This window comes from Ambystoma mexicanum, chromosome 4q (genome assembly GCF_040938575.1).
Source record: "Ambystoma mexicanum isolate Mex_15411 chromosome 4q, UKY_AmexF1_1, whole genome shotgun sequence".
In the NCBI taxonomy this organism is placed as follows: Eukaryota; Metazoa; Chordata; class Amphibia; order Caudata; family Ambystomatidae; genus Ambystoma; species Ambystoma mexicanum.
Genome location: NC_090928.1, coordinates 871,010,559 through 871,032,131, shown reverse-complemented (window position 1 = coordinate 871,032,131; position 21,573 = coordinate 871,010,559). Strand labels below are relative to the sequence as shown.

The 21,573-nt window shown below is 48.1% G+C and overlaps 1 protein-coding gene across 2 annotated transcripts in view; it reads left to right on the top strand.

Annotated features, from left to right (window-relative positions):
* The window catches only part of PRKCE (protein kinase C epsilon), a 1,836,175-nt gene that overhangs the window by 996,707 nt on the left and 817,895 nt on the right, over positions 1-21,573 (top strand). The gene's annotated exons all lie outside the window — the stretch shown is intronic.

The window sequence follows — 21,573 nt, the reverse complement described above, 5'->3', positions numbered from 1 at the left end:
TGCTTCGCTGAAGATCTGTAGATGTTGATGTTCAGTGTTTTAGTGAAATGTGCTCTGCTGCTTAGCTGCATGGCTGGTATCTTATCTACGAACAGTTAGGCTGGATTTATAGTAGAATTAAGCTAACATAGTTTATTATGTTGTGATTATTGTGATTACGCATCCATTTTGTTCTTACTGCTCACAGGCAGTGTTGGTTCTGGCCTTTTTCCTTTTTGAGGAATGCATATTTTTTCAGAAAATAACATCCACCTTTTTCACACTGTTCAGGTCGCTGATTTAATTGATGGCAAATTGTGATCCATGTCCTTTGCTCCCACGTCCACCTTCCTTGTCCCAGTCCTTATGTCATGAAGGTCATTCGCCTTCCTACAGAGATTCACCAAAATCCATGTAATAATTTCCCTTTAACCCCTCACTCCTATAAAGAAGGTTGCTTACCTCACCACTTCCTGTTGTTTTTTTTCTGCTCAAAGCAGAGCTAAACTGGAAATGCATTCTGGGCTGGTCTTCTAAATAATCCACATCATCAAGAAGATGTGAGACACTTCTACCTCCACATATGGGATGGGGTAGTGAAGGTCGAGATCCGGCCGCAGGTGAGTATGTAGACCCTCAGCCGCCCAGGCTGGCTGGGTAGTCTGAGGGGATTTGGGCTCCGAGACTTGTTTAAGCATGGGCGTACACTGGGCTAGACTCTGCAGCAGATTGTTAAAAGTTCAGCACTGTTGTTAGTGGCCACAGAGATGCAGTTTTGGATATAGACCCCTTTCTAACAGCAAATGACAAGTCTGTATTGCTTTTGGAGCAGACGGCAGGCCAGTTTGTCAGAGGATACCCTCGACGCCTGCCACTTCCGCTCAGCTACTCTGCACTTGCCTTTTAGAGCAGCCAGATCAGAATCATACCAGGAGTTACACTTGGATGTAGGCTTCAAGTGGATCCTTATGGCAGGGTCAATGATAACGAGCGTGTTAGAGATGGAGAGTTGAAGGTTAGAGAGGGCTGTGTCAGAGTGAGAGGCAGTGGAAGGAGTAGGAGGTGGCGTGAAGGTGGCGGCAACACTGACACTCGCTTCATGGGTCGAATGAAGAAGTAGGCTGGCAGTGCAGGATAAGGAAAGGAGGGCATGATCAGACCAGGAGAGGGGAGTCACGGGAGGGTTGCAGATGGCGAGGACGGAGGAGATGAGAGCATCCAAGGTATGTCCTTCAGAGTGCGTCAGACCAGAGGGAAGAATGGAGAGGGGAAAAGAGTCACAGAGGTTGTGGAAAGCCCCAGATGGCCGCATCATGGGAGTCGAGGTGAAAGTTGAAATCTCCAAGGAAGAGAAGCTTTGAGGAGGCGGACACGAGAGAAGAGCTGATGTCATCTTATTCAGAGAGGAAGTGGGAGACTTGGCCAGGGGGCCTGTAGATGGTGGCCAAAGTCAGAGAGAGGTCATGGGAGAAAGCAAGCCTGCAGACGAGGGATTCAAAAGAGGAATAGGACTGAGTGAGTATGATGGTGGCATGGACCCACTCAGGGAAAATGAGGGCCACTCCACCCCCAGGCCGGTTAAGCCTGGGTTTAGAGCGGATCTTGTTACCTTCAGGCAGGAGAGTGTCCAAAAGCATGACAGAGCTGTCTGTGAACCAGGTCTTGGTGAGAGCAAGTACATCTAGGTCACCAAGGAGGTGGTAGATGTCAGGAATGTTTGACAGCAGATCGAGAGTTGAGGGTGGCAAAGTGGACCAGGTTGCCACTTTTGAAGGTCTTCCGAGGAAGGGTACAGGAGTGTGGTGCAACCGTCAGAGATGGCAGAGGAGCCAGAGGAAGGACAGAAAGAGGAGAGGCAGGAGAGGGGAGGAGGTAGTTGGTGAGAGACAGGAGGCACCTATCAAGAAGGCGAGGTTGGGCTGAGATCCCTGGGCCATGACAGTGCCATTCTGATAGACATTAATGAGGACCCTAGAGGAAAGGAAGGATGCCAAGAGTACCTCCCAGCGGGTGCCACCATTAATGGGAGAGGAAGAGAAAGGGGAGAGTACAGAGACCATGATGGGCACCCAGAGGGATTGTTGATTGAATGAAAAAGAGGATATTGGTAAGGGTCTGCCTGGAAGAAGCATTGACATAGGTGTCGGCGATGGGCAGGCCAGGGTTGAAGACCAGGAGATCCTTCCTGAACTTTTTTGTTCCAGTCTTTGACAGAGGGGTTGAATAGGTGATAGAGAAGCAGTTAGAGAAGATGAGAGACATTGAGAGCACCGTTGTGGAGACTAGGGAAAGGGGAGGGGGCAGGGAGGGAGGAACTGCATCGCATGACCCGCTAGTCGCAAGGCAATGCAATGATCAGGCTAAGAGTGAAAGGACAAGGCATGGGTTATATAGCAGAGGTGATTGACCAATGCACAATCAGCAATTTGCAGACAGGCAGATTCGACTTTACTACAGGCGTGTAAAAAGCATAATCCTCCTGGTGTTCGAAGGGGACTCGTTTGCATCCTTAATCTATGGTAGATATGTATCTCCACATCCCTATACATCTGATTCGTTCTCAGCAGGACTGCTACACATAGAATGACACACTTCCAGTGCTCCTCAGCTTGGCTGCTACACATAGAATGACACACTTCCAGTGCTCCTCAGCTTGGCTGCTATGCACGCAATAGAACACAGCCAGCACTCCTCAACATGGCTCCTACATCCAAAATGGCACACTTCCAGTGCTCCTCAGCTTGGCTGCTACGTGTGCAATGGCACACTTGCAGCGCTCCTCAGCAGGGCTTCTACACAGGCAATGGCACACTTGCAGCGCTCCTCAGCAGGGCGGCTACACAGGCTATAGCACACTTGCAGTGCTCCTCAGCAGGGCTGCTACACATGCAATGGCACACTTGCAGCGCTCCTCAGCAGGGCTTCTACACAGATAATGGCACACTTGCAGCGCTCCTCAGCAGGGCGGCTACACAGGCTATAGCACACTTGCAGTGCTCCTCAGCAGGGAGGCTACACAGGCAATGGCACACTTGCAGCGCTCCTCAGCAGGGCGGCTACACAGGCAATGGCACACTTGCAGCGCTCCTCAGCAGGGAGGCTACACAGGCAATGGCACACTTGCAGCGCTCCTCAGCAGGGCGGCTACACAGGCTATGGCTCACTTGCAGCGCTCCTCAGCAGGGAGGCTACACAGGCAATGGCACACTTGCAGCGCTCCTCAGCAGGGCGGCTACACAGGCTATGGCACACTTGCAGCGCTCCTCAGCAGGGCGGCTACACATGCAATGGCACACTTGCAGCGCTCCTCAGCAGGGCGGCTACACAGGCTATGGCACACTTGCAGCGCTCCTCAGCAGGGCGGCTACACATGCAATGGCACACTTGCAGTGCTGCTACACATGCAATGGCACACTTGCAGCACTCCTCAGCAGGGTGGCTACACATGCAATGGCACACTTGCAGTGCTGCTACACATGCAATGGCACACTTGCAGCGCTCCTCAGCAGGGTGGCTACACAGGCTGTGGCACACTTGCAGCGCTTCTCCTCAGGACTTCTACACATGCCATGGCACACTTGCAGCGCTCCTCAGCAGGGCGGCTACACAGGCAATGGCACACTTGCAGCGCTCCTCAGCAGGGCGGCTACACAGGCTATGGCACACTTTCAGCACTCCTCAGCAGGGCAAATGTCGTTTAAAGGGACAAGAACAGCACTTCCCTGCAGGGCTGACACATTTCATGGGGACCCTACCAGGTCTTCCAGCAAGCCTGCTCGCCGAACAGTACCAACGTATGTTCGGATGACTGCTGCAGTTCAACAGGACAGTACCAGCCCTTCCCGTCAAATGTGCTGTATTGCAATACCAGTACTTCACAGCAAAAGTGTCGCACCTTTAATTGAGCCAGTACTAGCACGCCTCAGTTGGGCTGCTGTACTTTTAAAAGGACAGCACTGACACTTCTCACAATGACTATTATTGTTGACAGGAAAGTACCAGCACTTCTTAGCCTAGTAGCCATTTATTTAAAGGGCACGTCCTACCACTTATCAACAGGGCTGCAATAATCTAAGTGGGACCGAGACAATCTTCTGAGCAGAGCTTCTGGGCGCGTGGTGTGCGCTCTGCCCCCTTCTGTCTTATTCTTGTTGGTGCTGGGGCTTGGGTGGGCCACCATTAACTGCACAGCCCTTTATAAGAGGAATTACAGGTGCAAGCATTGATGCTGGAAGTCAACCTCACCTGCCGGATCTCATTAGATCTAAAGATAACACTGGGCAGGGATCAGAGGGCAATGCTATAATGTACATGTTTTATGCGATTGTCTGTGCAGAAGTTAGCAGACTGTGGCATGTAGCTCTGCGAACATGGAGAGAGCACACTGGTTGTTCATTAAAATCTTTCGAACAAGATATCAAAAAGTGTGGGAACCCCATTCATTAGAAGCACAAAATAAACTTGGTACAAAATTTTAGATAAACTAGTATAATAAACACAATAGCACAAGTCCATCTCCATGTGACATGTCATTTCAAGGGGCTTGGATAAGGGACCGCTTGGTGAATACAGGCAGATCACCACAGGCAGGAACCCCATATCTAGCTTGCGCCGTATTGCACCCCTACCTCCTTGTGTTCAGATCCAATCAGCATCTTTGTTTTCCTCATTTCTACTCCTTACCTCTCTTACCTTCTCTTCTCCTTTTATTCAGTCCAAACTCTCGGGTATGTATGGGTCATCCTTCTGTCCATCCTTCTTTCCATGACAACACTACTTCTTCCTCCTGGCAGCTTTGCAGCTGCTAATTGTAGTCGCGAGCACACTACGCTCTCTCAACCGCGGATGGAGGACGCAGAGCAGGTCAGCCAGTCGCACAGCTCTACACCATTCCAGCTGTCACAGATTGCCTCAATAACACAGCAACTCCCAACCGAAGGACCGCTCGTGGGTTTTTATTTACAGGTTGCAAATTTTCACATTTATAAAACACTAAATCCACGGGCATCAAGGTGCTCATTACAGAGTTACAGAGTTTGATCATAGTTGGCAGGAGGCCGGGCTTTTATGGTGATGGAGGACCATGTGCAAAGAGAAATGTCTTGAGGTGTTTCCTGAATGACCAGTAGGATTGTTCTGCTCTAAGGGTGGGGGGCAGAGAGTTCCAAAATGTTGAGGCGATGACTGGGAAGCTAGATCCCCGCGCTCTCTTTAGGCTGTATCTTGGGGTGGTTAGCTTGAGAGTGTTGGCAAATCGAGAGGGTCTGGAAGACTGCATTTTTTAGAATTTGTACGACAGGTAGGCAAGGGCGGCGCTGGCGAGGCATATATGCATGATGGCTACGTTTTGAAAATGAGGCAGTCATGAACCGGGAGCCAATGAGCCTGTTTTGTGGCAGCAGATATATGCTCCCGCTTGGGGATATTTAGTGTGGCTCTGAGGGCATTGTTTGGTATGACTTGTAACTTGTTAATGTTACAGGTGGAGATGCCTGCAAATAGAGCGTTACAATAGTTAAGCCTCAAAGCCAATGAGCGCCCTAGCGATATGAAGGCAACTGTCCAGGGAAATAAATGATCTGCTGGCTTTGATTCGTTTTGTGGTGTAGGCAGCCGAGGAGGCAATGGTGTTGACCTGCCGTGTTAGAGAAAGGATGGCTTTGAGGTAGACACCAAGGGTCTTTATGTCACTTGATACTGGGGTAGGTATCCCCTCAATGGTGAATGAGCTGTAGGCTTTGTCAAGTTTGTTTAGGAACGTTTGGGAGCCGATAAGGATTTCTGTTTTGTCGTCATTCACACAAAGCAAGTGAGAGGCCATCCACACCTGTATAGTTTGGTAAACTGACCGAGTGTGGGACAAGGAGCTGCGTGTTGTCCGCATAGTTGGTATTTTAGATGCCATGTTCGTCCAGCAGATTGAATAAAATGTTATACAGTTTGGGGGTGATGTAGAAGCCTTGGGGGATGCTGCAAGTGACTGGGAAAGGGGTGGCAGCGGCATTGTACGCAAACACTCTAATGGATCTGTCAGCCAGGAAAGAGGCGATCCAGGAAATGGCATCAGGTGAGAAGTTAGCTGTGGTGGGCAGGTGCTGACACATGATATGGTGGTCAACCAGATCGAAGGCAGCAGGCAGGTCAAGCAGCAGCAGGATCGCTGCCTTACCTGCATCCTTGATGTCATCCAACTGGTTTTTCAGATCTAGCAGAGCAGAGTAGGTTCTGTGACTGGGTTGAACCCCGATTGGCGTAGGCCCAGCTGGCAGTTAGGTTCGAGGTATCATTGTGTCTGGAGATAGGCAGCTCGATTGAGAATCTTCAGAAGAAACGGGACTGTAGTAATAGGACGGTAGTTGGTGGGGACTTACGGGTCTAAGGTGGGTTTCTTGAGTAGAGGGACTACCCATGCTTCCTTCAGGCTGGACGGCACTTGACAAGACGTGAAGGAGGCATTGATGAGAGAGGTGATGAATGGCGAAAGTGCTTCGGTGCAGTCTTTGATGATAGTAGCCGGACATGTGTCCCCTATACAGCAGTAAGGTTTCAGACCTTTCATAAGCAGCAAGACTTCTGCATTTTCAATGGGCGAAAGTGGAATTGGGGCTGGTTAAGTTGGTCTGAGAGCAAGGGGGGCATTGAGTGGGTAGAGTGAGAGAGCAGCCATCGTGGGTTTTATGTCAGGATCTTTTTTTTGTAGTGTCTCAATTTTGTTGATAAGAGCGTCTTGGATACTAGTGCACCAGGCGACATCCTTGTTGCAGGAAGATTGTGTAGCTGTAAGGGAATCTAGCAAACGCAGAATTGAGAAAAGCTTGCGGTAGCTTGTTTTGGCATTTGAGATTCTAGAGTTGCAGGTGGTGCTTTTAGCCTGGAGTATAGCCTGTTTGTACTTTTTTGCTATGGAGGCAAAGTGAGCTTTGTTAATGTGTGTGGGGGATTTTTTCCGTCTTGTGTTTTTCATGTTGGATGGTGCGAAGGTCATCGATGAACCAAGCATTCCGGTGCTCGGTGGGTTTGAGTTTACGCATGGCCAACGGAGCAATGGTGTCCATAGCAGCTTTGATCATTTTGTTGTAGAGGTTTACAAGAATGGCCGGGTCAAGTGACTGAGGCAGAGGTGGCTGAAGCTCAAGCAGCATAGATAGGATGCAGTCTTTGGTGAAGTGGCAGGAGTTTCTGGCAAAGGTGGCTGGCAGGGGAGCAATGGCAAATGGGTTGGGGTGGATGTGGGAATAGCGAAAGTGATAAGATGATGGTCAGTCCACGGGCAGGGAGAGATAGTGGTGATTGTGCCATGGCAGTTTAAGTCAGCTAACAAGTCCAAGATGCGACCTGTGCAATGCGTGGGACTGAAGATGCGTTGGGTGAAGCCAATCGAGGTAAGAGAGGTAGCTAGTAAAGAGGTGTAGTTGTCATCGGTGTAATGGAAGCCAAGGTTTAAGTCTCCAAGGAGGGCCTCATTACACGGTAGGCGGAGGACCAAGGTGCTATTAGCACCTTGGTCCATGCCGGTAAAATACTGGCACCGCCTTGGTGAAAGGGGAATTACCGCCCTATTCCAAGGTTGGCGGGGCGGTAATTCCCCCTTCCCCCATTGCCCTTCCCCATTCCCATTTTTGCCACATAGGGCTCTATGGGAATGGGGAAGGCGCTAATTATGGTGCTGCAAATTGCGGTATCGTAATTAGCACCCTGGTCCCTTTGCGGGTTGGTTTTTTAACGCCTGCTAAACAGCAGGCGTTAAAGTACTTACCCGCAAAGGGACCTCGTAGTAAGGCGGTAAGGGTTTACCGGTACCGGTGCCCTTACCGGTACCGGTAAACCCTTACCGCCGTCCATGTAATGAGGCCCTAAATCTTTGGAAGACGGTGTGGTGTCGGTGGACAGAAGGTTCATGATATCTTCTTCAAATGACAGTGGAGGACCAGGGGCATGATAGACCAGGTGGATGGTGATCGAGGATGTGTGATTGAGCCTGAGTTTGGCTGATAGTAGTTTGCCACTTAGTAAGGGAGAGGAGAAGATTTTTCTAAGCGGCAGACTCTTTAGCTATTACTGCTACTCCTCCATGTCCTGCGTCCTGCCTATCCTTACGTAAGTTATTGTATCCAGTTGGTATAGTGACAAAAAGGGAGGGTCTGGATGAAGCCTGAAGCCAGGTTTCACATACTACTAGGAAGAATAAGTTGTTAGCGGTGATGAGGTCGGCAATGTCTAGTGGGTGCGCTCGTATGCTTCTAGCATTCACTTGTGCACATTTAAGCTCGGAGGGACATTTCCGTTTGTGCCTTTATGGGTATTGTGTGACTTGCCAGGGAGAGTCTCGGAAATAGAAATTGAGTTTGAGGTGTTAGTGACGTGAAGCTGGGTGAGACTGGCCTGGGAAGGGTGAACTGTGGTGGCATGACTGTGGTCGAGGGTGCTAGTTTGGACACAGGGCCGTAGGACAGTAGGACAGGTGAAGAAGGCTGAGGGGAGATTACCTCATGAGGGGGCAGGGGTTCCCAGGGAGCTTGATAAACATTTTTACGTTCAGCGTGGGTATCACCGGTGAAGGGGTGGTGGGAGGTTGGCAGGTTGTGTGGTGGGCAAGGGAGCTTTGTTTGGGGGTAATACCTGTCCTCTCTCACTGAGTTATGTCTAGGCTGCTTATGCCAGAGACTGTGGTCCGTGGCATGATGCATCAGGTGGCGGGAGGGCAGGATAGCCCTAGTGTGCCTCTGGCAGGTACACTGGATAAGACCAGGTCCACAGGTGCAATCGCCGTTACAGTGGAAGTCGAATGGTTCGAAGTGGATGAGTATTTGATGCCAAGGACGGGAGCCGCGCGGCAGGGAGGGAGTAATGGGTTTGGGATGATGGCTGAGAAGTGTGGTACCAGGTTGGGAAGGAAGTTAGTTGGCTTAATCAGCTGAGTTGGTGGCACGTACCCTATGACCAGAGGGTCGTGGTGGGCTTTTTCAGCCCTGACAGGCCCATGGAGGGTTCAATTTGGCCTTTTGAGTGTGAGACGGTTAGTTATAGAAATCGGTCTGGTGCCTTCCAGACACACAAAATCCCCTATTCATTCCTCTCCTTCCATGCTCTGATGTTTCTCTCCCTATGTCTCTTTGTTGCTCTTCCTTTCCTCTTCCTACTCTCCTCTTTACTATTCCAACCCCATTAGCTCTCCTCTCCTTACACTTCCTTTTCTATCCTTTTAAAATTACTATGACTAACCCCTCTCCACGCTACTACTACTCTCTCTTCACACACTACTCTCTATTGCACCACTACTACTCCTACCTCAACAACACTACTACTCTCTCCCCCTCATCACTACTTCTTGTTACTCCACAGCGCTACAACCTCTCCTTCCCCCTCCTTTCACTCCCTAAGTCACTCCCAGCTCTCTCTCACTACCACCTTCACTCCTACACCTTTCATGCACAATCTCATCACAGTAACCATTTCTCTTACCAAGCAATAGCCCGCCTTTTCTACAAGCCACCTCCACACTCTTTCCCACCATTCTTCCACTTTTTGGTCTCTTGGCCCACCACCTCATCCTCCTCAGACCTCACCTAAACAACTCACACCTTCCGGTTTCCTCCTTGTCCCATTGGTTCTCCCCTGCTAGTTCCCCAGGACAATCTTGTCTATTTTTCCCTACCTGGGAAGAATTACAGAATGGTACAAGCATAAAATGGGGAGTAAGCCCCAACCCTTTCTGATTTGGGTGCCTGCTGGCTTTCAGCAATGGAGGCCCGCATGGAACAGTGTCCAAGTTCATGTTATTTATTTTAATTTTAATTTATTTTATTTTATTTATTTGTAATGCGCCGGTAGCTCGCAAGCCTCGTGGCACAGAAACATGAACACAGGGGACACATGGGACAGACAGTGGTGGCACAGGACAGCAGACGGAATCAAACAGGAAAACCTGCAGTGTGTGGTTAGTTGAAAATGTGGGTTTTCACCAATTTGCAAAAGCGCCTGTAGTTGGCTTCCAATTTTATATGGTTAGGGAGTTTATTCCACAGGCCTGCGACTAGTATGGGGAAGGATCTTCCCATACCACATTTAAGATTGTGTGCGGCCACTGTGATCTTGCCTTGGTTGGTGGATCTTAACTTTCTGCTGGGCACATATAGCTGTATTTTGGTCTTTAGGTACGTTGGTGCATTTCCATATATACATCTGTGCGCCAGTGTTAAGGCCTTAAAGTGGACCCTTTCTTCGAATTGCAACCAGTGTAGCTCCCTTCTGCAGTCACTGATATGCTGAGATCTAGTTTTATGCTTGATGATCCTTACAGCATTGTTCTGAACAACCTTATAGCTGTGGAGGCATTGTTTGTTATATCCCAGAATGAGTGCGTTGCCATAGTCCAGGCGTGACAATATGGTCGCCCTTGCAGTGGTGGCACAGTTGTCCTCTGATAGGTGCTTTTAATAATCGAAGGTGGTATGCACACGTTATTTTATGTATTGAGCTTGAGCTTCAGTCACCAAGGAGGCTTCAAGCATCATTCCAAGGGTTTTGACCTTGCTCAAGACTTGTATTTGTGTGTCTTTTATCAGGAATGAGCTGTATGTTGTTGGTAATTTCGCTCTGGCTGAGAAGGAGCCAAATACCATAAGCTCTGTTTTTTTTTGCTATTAAGGCACATCCAATTAGAGTCCATCCATTGTTCTACGGTATTGTAGACCATGGTAAGCTGATCGCTGTCTTTCTGGAAATCCCCTCTCAGTTCAATCACCAGCTGAGTATCAGCAGCATAGTTGTTGAAGAAAGTGTTGATATGGTTGAGGACTAAACAGAGGTTTAGTAGTGGTGACATACTGGCCCCCTGTGGGACACCACATAGAATTTATTTTTCCAACGAGAACTTATCCCCCCAGTGAACCCTGGACATCCTATTTTTTAAAAAGGACATTATCCAGCCGATCGCTTCTTCTGAGCAGTTGGCGGTTTTCTCTAGAGCTGTCTTGAGTAGGTTGTGATCCAGCAAGTCAAATGCTGCACTTAGATCAAGAAGAATAAGTAGGCCGGCCTTCCCCTTGTCTATAATGCTAAGCATTTTAGTTTGCAGGTCCAGCATGGCCGCCTCAGTGCTATGGGCTGAACGGAATCCTGATTGTTGGTGATGTAAGGAGTTTGATGCTTCAATGTGAGCCTGAAGTTGCATAGTGGCTATTCTCTCCATAATCTTAAGAATGAAATTACAGTTCGTAATGGGTCTCTTTGGTCGATAGGTTTCTTAACCAGTGGCGTTACCATGACCCTTTTTATGGCTTCTGGTACTATCTGGTCTCTGAACGAGGCATCGATGATTTTCGTCAGGATTGGGGCAAAGATGTCATGTGTTATGGAGCAGCTCTGTGGCCATACAATCCAACAGGACAACCTAATTCAATATTGTCAACTGGCACCCAAGATAAAATGCTCTAGTCTTGATAAAGACCCTGAGAGGTTGAAACACGTGTCGGCTGACTACCAATGAGCACAATAAACTATACCTATAACTGTATTAACCAGGTTGTTAAGACTTTGAATTAATTAGCTAAACACAAGATATCCAGGTACCAACAAACCGCAACTCCCATAAATGGTTTCTCAACGCTTCCCTGTTTGGCCAAAGAGGTAATTGCGGTATACTTTTAGAGGTACATTCACAGAAAAATCAGAATAATATTGTTTTCAATCACCTTCTGAACTGCATCAGATCAGAGATTCCTCTGACATCCAGTTGTAGATTCTTCCAATATTTGATCCCATTGACTCTGCAAGATCTGCCAAAGGCTCTGGTTCTAGAGTATGAATTTGATTCTAGCCTGGGTGGGCAGACAATGAAACTTCCTCAAAACTGGGTATATATGATCTTGTTTCCTACTGTTTGTTACGGTACAGGCCGTCATGTTTTGAAACTGGTATGTGCTGGATAAGGCATTTTATTGAACCTGAAGACAAACAATTTCAGTAGTCCGATTTGGACCCGATGTTTGCCCTTGCTAAAGTGGAGCAATCGGCCTCAGAAAGGTCTAAGATGTTTCAAGACCATGAGATGGAAATGTATGGAGCTGGCCAAACTACTAGTCTGCAATTCCATTGGCAAGGATGAATCAAAAATCATGCCCAGAGATTTAGGTTGGTCCAGTACTTGAATAGAACCTTTTGCCAAGGAGAGGTCTACGAGGATGGGAAGCTCTTTCTAGCATGTTCGGAAAGAGGGCACAAGCACTATTCTGATTTTGGCCTGGTTTAGGCTTAGTCAGTTTAAGGACATCCCCTTTGAAATCGCCCAAAAAGTGGATTGCACGAAAGCTGCATTATCCTCAAAATTGTCCTGCAGATTAAAAACAATTTGAGTATCATCTGTGTAATTTTGGAATGCAACTCCAAGATTGACAAGGAGATCGTGCAGAGGTTTCACATAAGTATTAAAGAGAAGGGGAGATATGCAGGATTCCTGTGGTCCACATGACAGAACTTCAGTTATTGACATGCAGTCTTTACGCTTTACTCTTGAGATTCTGTTTGTGAGAAAATATTCGAACCAGGCCACCACAGCAATGTTTCTAAGGTGGTTCAGAAGGTTATTATGATCAAGGGTATCAACGCTGCTGATATGTCCAGCAGCATCAACATGGCAAGGTGGCCCTCATCCGAGATCTTCAGGAGAGTATCTTTTACATTCATTAGTGCCATTTCTGTACTCCATTGAGGCCGGCACCCAGATTGTGTGGCCCCAAAAGCTGACCTTTTTACAGGTGCTCTTGAAATTGGAGTCTAGTTGCTTTATCTAGTATTTTCAAAAGGAATGGAACATTACATATGGGTCTAAAGTTATGATATGATATGATATTTTATGTGTATCGCGTTGGAAGGATCATCATGATCTACTGAGGGCTTCTTGAGGAGCAGTGCGACCCAGACCTGCTTCAGGCTAATGGGAATCGAAGATGTCCGTAAATAAGTGTTGATGATGCTTATTGGGGATAGTGTACCAACACGTGATCTGATGACTTGGGAATTGCAGGGGTCACCGGGACAGATAGTCGGGTTAGGAATCAGTAGGATGTTTTTCATGTCAGCTACTGAGAGGCCTCTGAAGACAAATAGAATGTGGTTGCTAGTGCCAGGTATGAGTGCTGATGTTAAAGCACCATGAGCTCCATTCTGGGTACAACAGGGTGTGTCCAAGAGTGGCTCCGTGGCTGAGCCATGGGAAAAGTGGCACAATTTGTAGCATGTCCATCTCAGGGAGCCACTCCAGCTCCATGCTCTGATTACATGTGTCCTGATCTGCACATAGTTTTCTGTGGCTTTCTGTTTAGTTTAGTTTAGTTTATTATTTGTATAGCGCGCCATACCCTGGAGTATCAGGGCGCAAACAGACAAGGATATGCTCAACTTAGTTACAGGTACATAGAAATCAGATGAAGGTACAGAGATGCGCTGAGCTTGGTTACAGATATGCTCGGCTAATTGCAAGTACAGGAAAAGGCAGGAAGTGTAGACATAGACATCAGCAATATTACAGCAAGCAGATATGAACAGGGAGAGATCAAGGACAGGGGAGCAAGGAGCATGCTCCTGTTCACGTAATATATAGTTATATACAGTAATGTACAATGTGACAAGTGGACTAGTTAGCTGTCATTGGCTCTCAGCCACCTAGTGAGGTTTTGTCTAAATTTTGCGAAAGGCTGAGGTTCTGTGACGTCATAGGGGAGGGAGTTCCATAACTGCGCAGCCTTGACCGGGAAGCTATTTCCTCCCATAGTGGCAAGTTTGAAACGCGGGACTTGGAGGCAGTTTGCGTTGACTATTATGGCATGTCTGGAAGAAGTCCTTTTACGTTATCTATCCATGAGGTAAGGTGGAGCTTTGTTGTTGTTACATTTGTGGGTGAGGGAAGCGATTTTGAGATGAATTTTGTCTACGGTGGCGAGCCATTTGTATTCTCTTCTTGTAGAGGATATATGCTCGTTTCTATAATCTTGAGTGTTGCTCTCAAAGCATTGTTCTGGAGCACTTGAATTTTGTGGATGGTCTGTTTATTAGCTCCAATGTAAAGTCCATTACAATAGTCTAATTTGGATAGTATCAAGGCTCTGGCAAGTGTAATGCAACTATCTGTGGAGAGGAATTGTTTGCTCGCTCTGATAAGTTTGCATGTATATGCTGTGGCAGAAGCTAGAGAGTTAACTTGTTTGGTAAAGTTCATGGTGGCGTCTAGGTAAAATCCTAAGGTTTTTACTTCATGAGCTACTTTTATGTTGTTCCCATCAATAATGAAGTTGTCGTAATCAGGGCTGAGTTTGGATATGTAGGTAGTGGTGCCCAGGATGATAAGCTCAGTTTTATCATCGTTCAGGCATAGGCCGTGTGTGGCCATCCATGCCTGAACGATGCTATAGATCCTGTTCACTACGGCAAGGTCCTTGGCGTAGTCTCCTGAGAGCGGGAGGAGGATCTGGGTATCGTCTGCATAGTTAGTGTAGGCAGTACCCAGATGGTCCATTTCATCAAAGAGAGGCTTCGTGAAGACATTATAGCGGGTGGGTGACACACAAGACCCTTGTGGAACACCGCATGTTATGGGGATTGGATCTGCTGAGGCTGATGGAGCGAAGACTCTCATGGTCCGATTACTCAGGAATGACTTGATCCAAATTATGGCCTCTTTTGAAAAGTGGGCTGCCGAGTCGAGGTGACTACAGAGGACTGTGTGGTCCACTAAGTCGAATGCCGCTGATAGGTCCAGGAGGAGAAGTAAGGCCGTTTGGCCATTGTCTCTGCAATCGTCTATTTGGGTCTTAAGGTCTATTAACGCTGTCTCGGTCCCATGTTGCGGGCGGAATCCTGATTGACGGGTTCCAAGTAAGTGGTTAGACTCTAGGAAGCTTTGAATTTGCAAGTAAGCCACTTTATCTAAAATTTTTAGAAGAAAGGGCACAGTCGTGATGGGCCTGAAGTTAGTCGGAATGGCAGGGTCAAGGGTTTGCTTCTTTAGTAGTGGCAGTACCCAGGACTCTTTTAGGTTGATCGGTACTGAACCTGAGGTAAAGGAAGAGTTGATTAGTTTGGTTATAAATGGCGACAGTTCTCTCGCAGCACCCTTGATGAGTTGTGCTGGGCATTGGTCGCCTTTGCAGTTGGGCGGTTTGAGTCCCAGGATGACCTTTTCTACCTCTATGGTCGATATCTTAGAGAAGCAGAATTGGGCTCCCAACTTGGGCTGTGGCGGTGCGCTGAGCTCTGAGGGATGTGTGGTGTTAGTGATGCCTTCTTGATGGCAATTTTGGTTTGTAGGTTTGCTACTTTGTTTGTTAAAGCAAGTTGTATGCTAGAGCACCATTTTTTATCCTTGGTGCAGTTTTCTTGGGGTACAACGGGTGTTTCCAATTCTTTCAGAATGCTGAACAGTTCTTTGACACTAGATTTTGAGTTGGATATTCTAGTATTGTAGGTTTCTTGTTTGGCTAATAGTATTTCTTTCTTGTATTGGGAGGAGGCTTTGGAGAGGTTGAGTTTATTTTTGACTGATGGGGAAAGTCTCCAAATAGTTTCAAGTTTTCTTTTGGCCAGCCTAAGATTTTTTAGGTGGGGCATGAACCAAGAATTAAGGTGTTTTTTAGGTTTGCTATTTCTTAGTTTGAGCGGGGCTATGTGATCCAGGGCTGAGGACATGGCTGCATTATAATGTTCGACTAACAGATTAGGGTCCATGCAGTCAGGTAGTGAGTTTAATTTAGGTATTATAACGGGCATCAGATTTTCTACTGTCATTAGTTTTTTATTTCTCGTTGGCAGAGGTGGGGCAAGTGAGGACGGGGCAGTGACCCGGTGGGTTGTCACTGAGAATAATAGCAGGTGGTGGTCAGTCCAGATCTGCGGTACAGAATCCGTAATGTTTACTTCGCAATTATGTTCTGCTATCCAATCAAGGATGCGACCTTTGTTGTGGGTGGGTAGTTCAACTTTTTGGGAGAATCCCAGCTCTTTCAAGGTCAGAGCAATCGCTGACGATTGGGTGTCCTTATTGTCATTATAGCCTAGATTAAAGTCTCCTAGCACTATTGTTTGGGATGTATTTTTTAGGTTATTGGACAGGGATGTCGAGATGTCCTCAGAGAAGGTTCCGATAGGACCTGGTGGTCTGTAGATGAGGATGATGTTTAGGGTTTGGGAGTTGGCGATGGCTATTTTGACCATGAGGCATTCACAGGATTGCATATTGGTAGTAGTGATGATCCTCATGTCCAGGCTAGTTTTAGCTATGATTGCTAGACCTCCACCTCGGGAGGTAAGTCTGTCCGCACGTAGGATTGTATAGTTGTCTGGGACAAGGCTGGGCCAGCCGCATCATGTAGCCAGGATTCTGAGATGGCCAAAAAGTCTAAGTTGTCTGTGGCAATGATATCTGAGATCTCTGTGGGGTGTGTGACTAGTGACCTGGCGTTTATAAGTGCACCTTTGAGATATGGTTTGTGGTCAGCTAAGTTAGGGCTGGTGGTGTTATGACTACCTTTAGATGTCTGTTTGGAGTTATTTATTTTGGGTCTGTTGGGCTTAGGCTGTTTCCTAGTAGGATCCGCAATACCCTTCAAGGGTAACTGTATTTTATTTCGGGATTTTGATAGTTCAGCCTTCTTGGCTGGTAGCTCATGCAGTTTGGACAAGCGAGCACGTAGTCTAAGGTTTCTGTCTACAGTGTTGCATGGCCTTTGTAGGGTGGTGCTATCTGGATAGTGGATCATTTTAAGTCCAGTATTGGGTTGTTGTGTGTTGAGCATGATATGGCAGGTGCAATGGGTGGAATAGGACGTGGTGCGAAGACTCAGGGTGTTAACTTTGGTGCTTATTTTAGGTGGTTGTATTCCTAATGTGATGAGGAGGGCGATATACAATGGTAGCCAGGGTGACCTGTAGGCAAGACCCAGGGAGTACATGCTAAGTGACTGGATAATAATCCGATAGGAGTGGTTTAGATGGCAATTGAGGTGGCTAAGACTAGGCAGGCTAGATGCAACTATCAGGCTAGGTACAGTTTCAGTATCAAAAAAGGCCAAGAACAGGCAGGCTAGATGCAGCTGTTATGCTAGGTACAGTGCCAAGGCACAAGGGCACAATGCAAGTCAAGTGTGGTCTATTAGCGACCATGGGGCACAGTACAGGGCAAGTGTGGTCTATTAGCGACCATGGGGCACAATGCAGATCAAATGTGGTCAATTAGCGACCATAGGGCACAGTACAGGGCAAGTGTGGTCTATTAGCGACCATGGGGCACAATGCAGATCAAATGTGGTCAATTAGCGACCATAGGGCGCAGTACAGAGCAAGTGTGGTCTATTAGCGACCATGGGGCACAATAGGGCACAGTACAGGGCAAGTGTGGTCTATTAGCGACCATGGGGCACAATAAGGCACAGTACAGAGCAAGTGTGGTCTATTAGCGACCATGGGGCACAATGCAGATCAAATGTGGTCAATTAGCGACCATAGGGCACAGTACAGGGCAAGTGTGGTCTATTAGCGACCATGGGGCACAATGCAGATCAAATGTGGTCAATTAGCGACCATAGGGCGCAGTACAGAGCAAGTGTGGTCTATTAGCGACCATGGGGCACAATAGGGCACAGTACAGGGCAAGTGTGGTCTATTAGCGACCATGGGGCACAATAAGGCACAGTACAGAGCAAGTGTGGTCTATTAGCGACCATGGGGCACAATAGGGCACAGTACAGGGCAAGTGTGGTCTATTAGCGACCAAGGGGCACAATGCAAGTCAAATGTGGTCTATTAGCGACCATAAGGCACAGTACAGATCAAGTGTGGTCTATTAGCGACCATAGGGTACAATGTAAGTCAAATATGGCGACCATAGGGCACAATGCAAGTCAAATGTGGTCTATTAGTGACCATAAGGCACAGTACAGATCAAGTGTGGTCTATTAGCAACCATGGGGCACAATGCAGATCAAATGTGGTCTATTAGCAACCATAAGGCACAGTACAGATCAAGTGTGGTCTATTAGCGACCATGGGGCACAATGCAGATCAAATGTGGTCTATTAGCGACCATGGGGCACAATGCAGATCAAATGTGGTCAATTAGCGACCATAGGGCACAGTACAGGGCAAGTGTGGTCTATTAGCGACCATAGGGCACAATGTAGAAGTTGAAATACATGTACTGTTTCTACATGCGGCAATGGTAAACAGGCAGGATGCCGTATGCTAGAGAGGGCCCATATGGGAGCCCAAGCGCTTCAGGAAAGATAAAAAAACAGGCAAGTGGCTGGAATCTGGAGTACAACTAGGGGAGGCATATGGCCTACCTTGCGTCTGGCAGGGCTCGTAACCAGCGCTCCTGAAACCAGCTGCTCCTGCAATGGATTGTGGGATCTCCTACTCCTCCGGCCTTCAGTTGTGATGTTGGCATAGAGATCATACTGCAGGTATGAGCACGGGCAGAGTAGCGCGCTCCAGCGTGCTAACAGGGGGCAAACAGGGGCCTTAATGTGGGCCTTCGGGTGAGGCCGCCGGCGTTTCCGCCTGCCGCGGATGTGGTCTATTCAAAAGGCTGCTAGTAGCCTAGCAACGAGGCACCAGCCTCGATATGGCGCCGCGCTGCGCCCGGCATCATAGGGTCAGGCAGAGGAGGTCAGGCAAAGCGATGTCGTGGTCCCGTGCACAGAGCCTTGTGCAAAATCGGGTGTCTTTATATAGGCAAGGGTGCTCAGGGGCATGGGAGCCTTACCATGGTGGATGGCTCTCCAGAACGTCATGGTGTGGCTGGATGCCGTGGGTGGGCATCGTCGTGGGTCGGCTCATGCTCCGAATGCGAGCTGCTGTTTGCGGAGGAAGGAGGGGGTTCTGCCCTCTCCTCGAGGTAGCTGCTGGTGTGACTGTGTTCCAGGGGGCAAACAGGGGCCTTAATGTGGGCCTTTGGGTGAGGCCGCCGGCGTTTCCGCCTGCCGGCGGATGTGGCCTATTCAAAAGGCTGCTAGTAGCCTAGCAACGAGGCACCAGCCTCGATATGGCGCCGCGCTGCGCCCGGCATCATAGGGTCAGGCAGAGGAGGTCAGGCAAAGCGATGTCGTGGTCCCGTGCACAGAGCCTTGTGCAAAATCGGGTGTCTTTATATAGGCATGGGTGCTCAGGGGCATGGGAGCCTTACCATGGTGGATGGCTCTCCAGAACGTCGTGGTGTGGCTGGATGCCGTGGGTGGGCATCGTCGTGGGTCGGCTCGCGCTCCGGATGCGAGCTGCTGTTTGCGGAGGAAGGAGGGGCTCCTGCCCTCTCCTCGAGGTAGCTGCTGGTGTGACTGGGTTCCAGGGGGCAAACAGGGGCCTTAATGTGGGCCTTCGGGTGAGGCCGCCAGCGTTTCCGCCTGCCGGCGGATGTGGCCTATTCAAAAGGCTGCTAGTAGCCTAGCAACGAGGCACCAGCCTCGATATGGCGCCGCGCTGCGCCCGGCATCATAGGGTCAGGCAGAGGAGGTCAGGCAAAGCGATGTCGTGGTCCCGTGCACAGAGCCTTGTGCAAAATCGGGTGTCTTTATATAGGCAAGGGTGCTCAGGGGCATGGAAGCCTTACCTGTGGCTCTCTCTTCCTCCGGTGCAGGTAGGATTCTGCTGGCAGTAGGCTTCTCACTGAAAGCTCTGGTGGGCTGCCTTGTCAAGGGTGAATCACCAGGATGTTTGAATCACGTTTCATTTGTGAAATAATAAGAAAGAACATTGCCAGCATCTTTGTTAAGATTTATGGGGGTGATTACCAGTGGTACTGTTCACACACGTGTAGGCACTTAGAGAAGGGCGAGGAACTGGGGCTCTCTGAACTGCCACCTTATCCTTCTGGTTTAGGAGTGGCTCTGGCTTCCACCTTGGTAGTCCTCCCACCCCAGGCTGAGAGGGGGCCCCACCCCCTCTTTACAGGGACAGTTTACTGAGCAGATGCCATGATCAAAATCCTATGTGCTCAGTGACCCCCAAACTGAGTCCAATCGAAGTCTGCGATCTCATTCCGGATGACAGTCTTTCGGGTAACACTTGCAATACGCTTCTGCAGGACTCCACTTCACTTCGAACAAGGGAGTTGGAATGGGTCTGAGGGTGGAGGATGATGAGAGGGGAGTAGATGAGTAAAGTGGGGGTAATGGAGAGCAGAGGTTGACTACGTATGTCGGAGCCCTTCTAAAGGTGGCATAAACCTGTCCGGTAGAGATGAAGGACGAGGGTTACAACGTCTTAAGGCCATTTTCACCCCAAGTGGAAAACATTGAAATGTTGAATTGAGTATCTTGGAGTAACAAGTAGCACACTGAACAGAAAAAGCAAGAAGGCCTCCTAGAATATGGAGATATCCTAATGAAGGCTTGCAAGTAGGTGGAGCTTTTGAGGTGTGTCAATTTGAGAGCGAGGCTGATGGGAATAAAAAGAGAATTGTTTCAGTGATACATGAGGTTCAATAATATTCTGTTGCTTGATTTGGGCCAATAGAATGAGAGAGCAATTACTGAGAATGAACACAAGTTAAAACTGTTTGTTCTATGGGTTACTACCCACTCAGGGAGATTTCAATTATATTTTAGCTTCTTGTGCTATTCCACAGGAGACCATCGATTTTCATATCAGTCTGATATTGCCCATAAGAGTAAGACAGCCTGTAATGCGATGCAAATCTTATCTTAGCAAGTGTACCAAGAGAAACCTCATACAAGTGTTTCTATCTCGTTGGGCTTCATCAGTGCCGCACGGCTGAGGTGCCGCTCCCTTTCTCGGCACAGACAGCAAGGGGTCCAGCCAAACAAACAATGTACACTTAACATCAGTCAGTGAGACACCCAATGATTGCAGAGATTTGGCTAAGCTGTCTCTAATTCTTGAACATTTGCATGGCTTTCCTTAGCTTATCAGTATCTTAGACCAAGGAGGCCTGTATATATATTACAGCAATTTAGCACAGTATTAATACCAGGATGAACGTTATAGTAGCGGTCAAATATATTATTTTAATGCATTGTGCAACATTGTAATGTTTGACCTAGCGATAATTGGGACCAGTAGTAACACTATGGTAAACATTGGCCTGGCTCAGAAATGCATAGACACTATGTCCTAGTACCAAATCGTACAAAATTGCACTTGCAGCGGTGTAAAGTTTCTGTAATACCCTGATGTGTCCTCTCATTGTGCCACTCCTCGATGCATCCTCAATGTTTTTCCCTACTGAATAACATAGGCTTGAACAACACACTCTCTTGTATATTTGTGGTGAACTCTTTGATTGTGTAAAGCGGGTCTAACATTTTTGCCAAAATATAATTTTGTTCCTTACTATTATTCTGTTTTCTTCTACCAGTTTTCAGAAGAACACTTTCGACTTGTCTTACTTTGAACATTGTTCTGAGCACTTGTCCTACTTAGTTTGCCCTCCATTTTGTGGACCGCTTTCAATCCCTGGGAAATTACCCCAGAAGAAGAGGGAACGTGCAGTCTGCTGCTCAGCTTCCAAGAGCTTCCTTTGGTCTTCTTGCCCCTCTGCTGCCCGCTAGGGGGGCAAGGGAGTGGTGCAAAAAATATGTCAGTACGGGG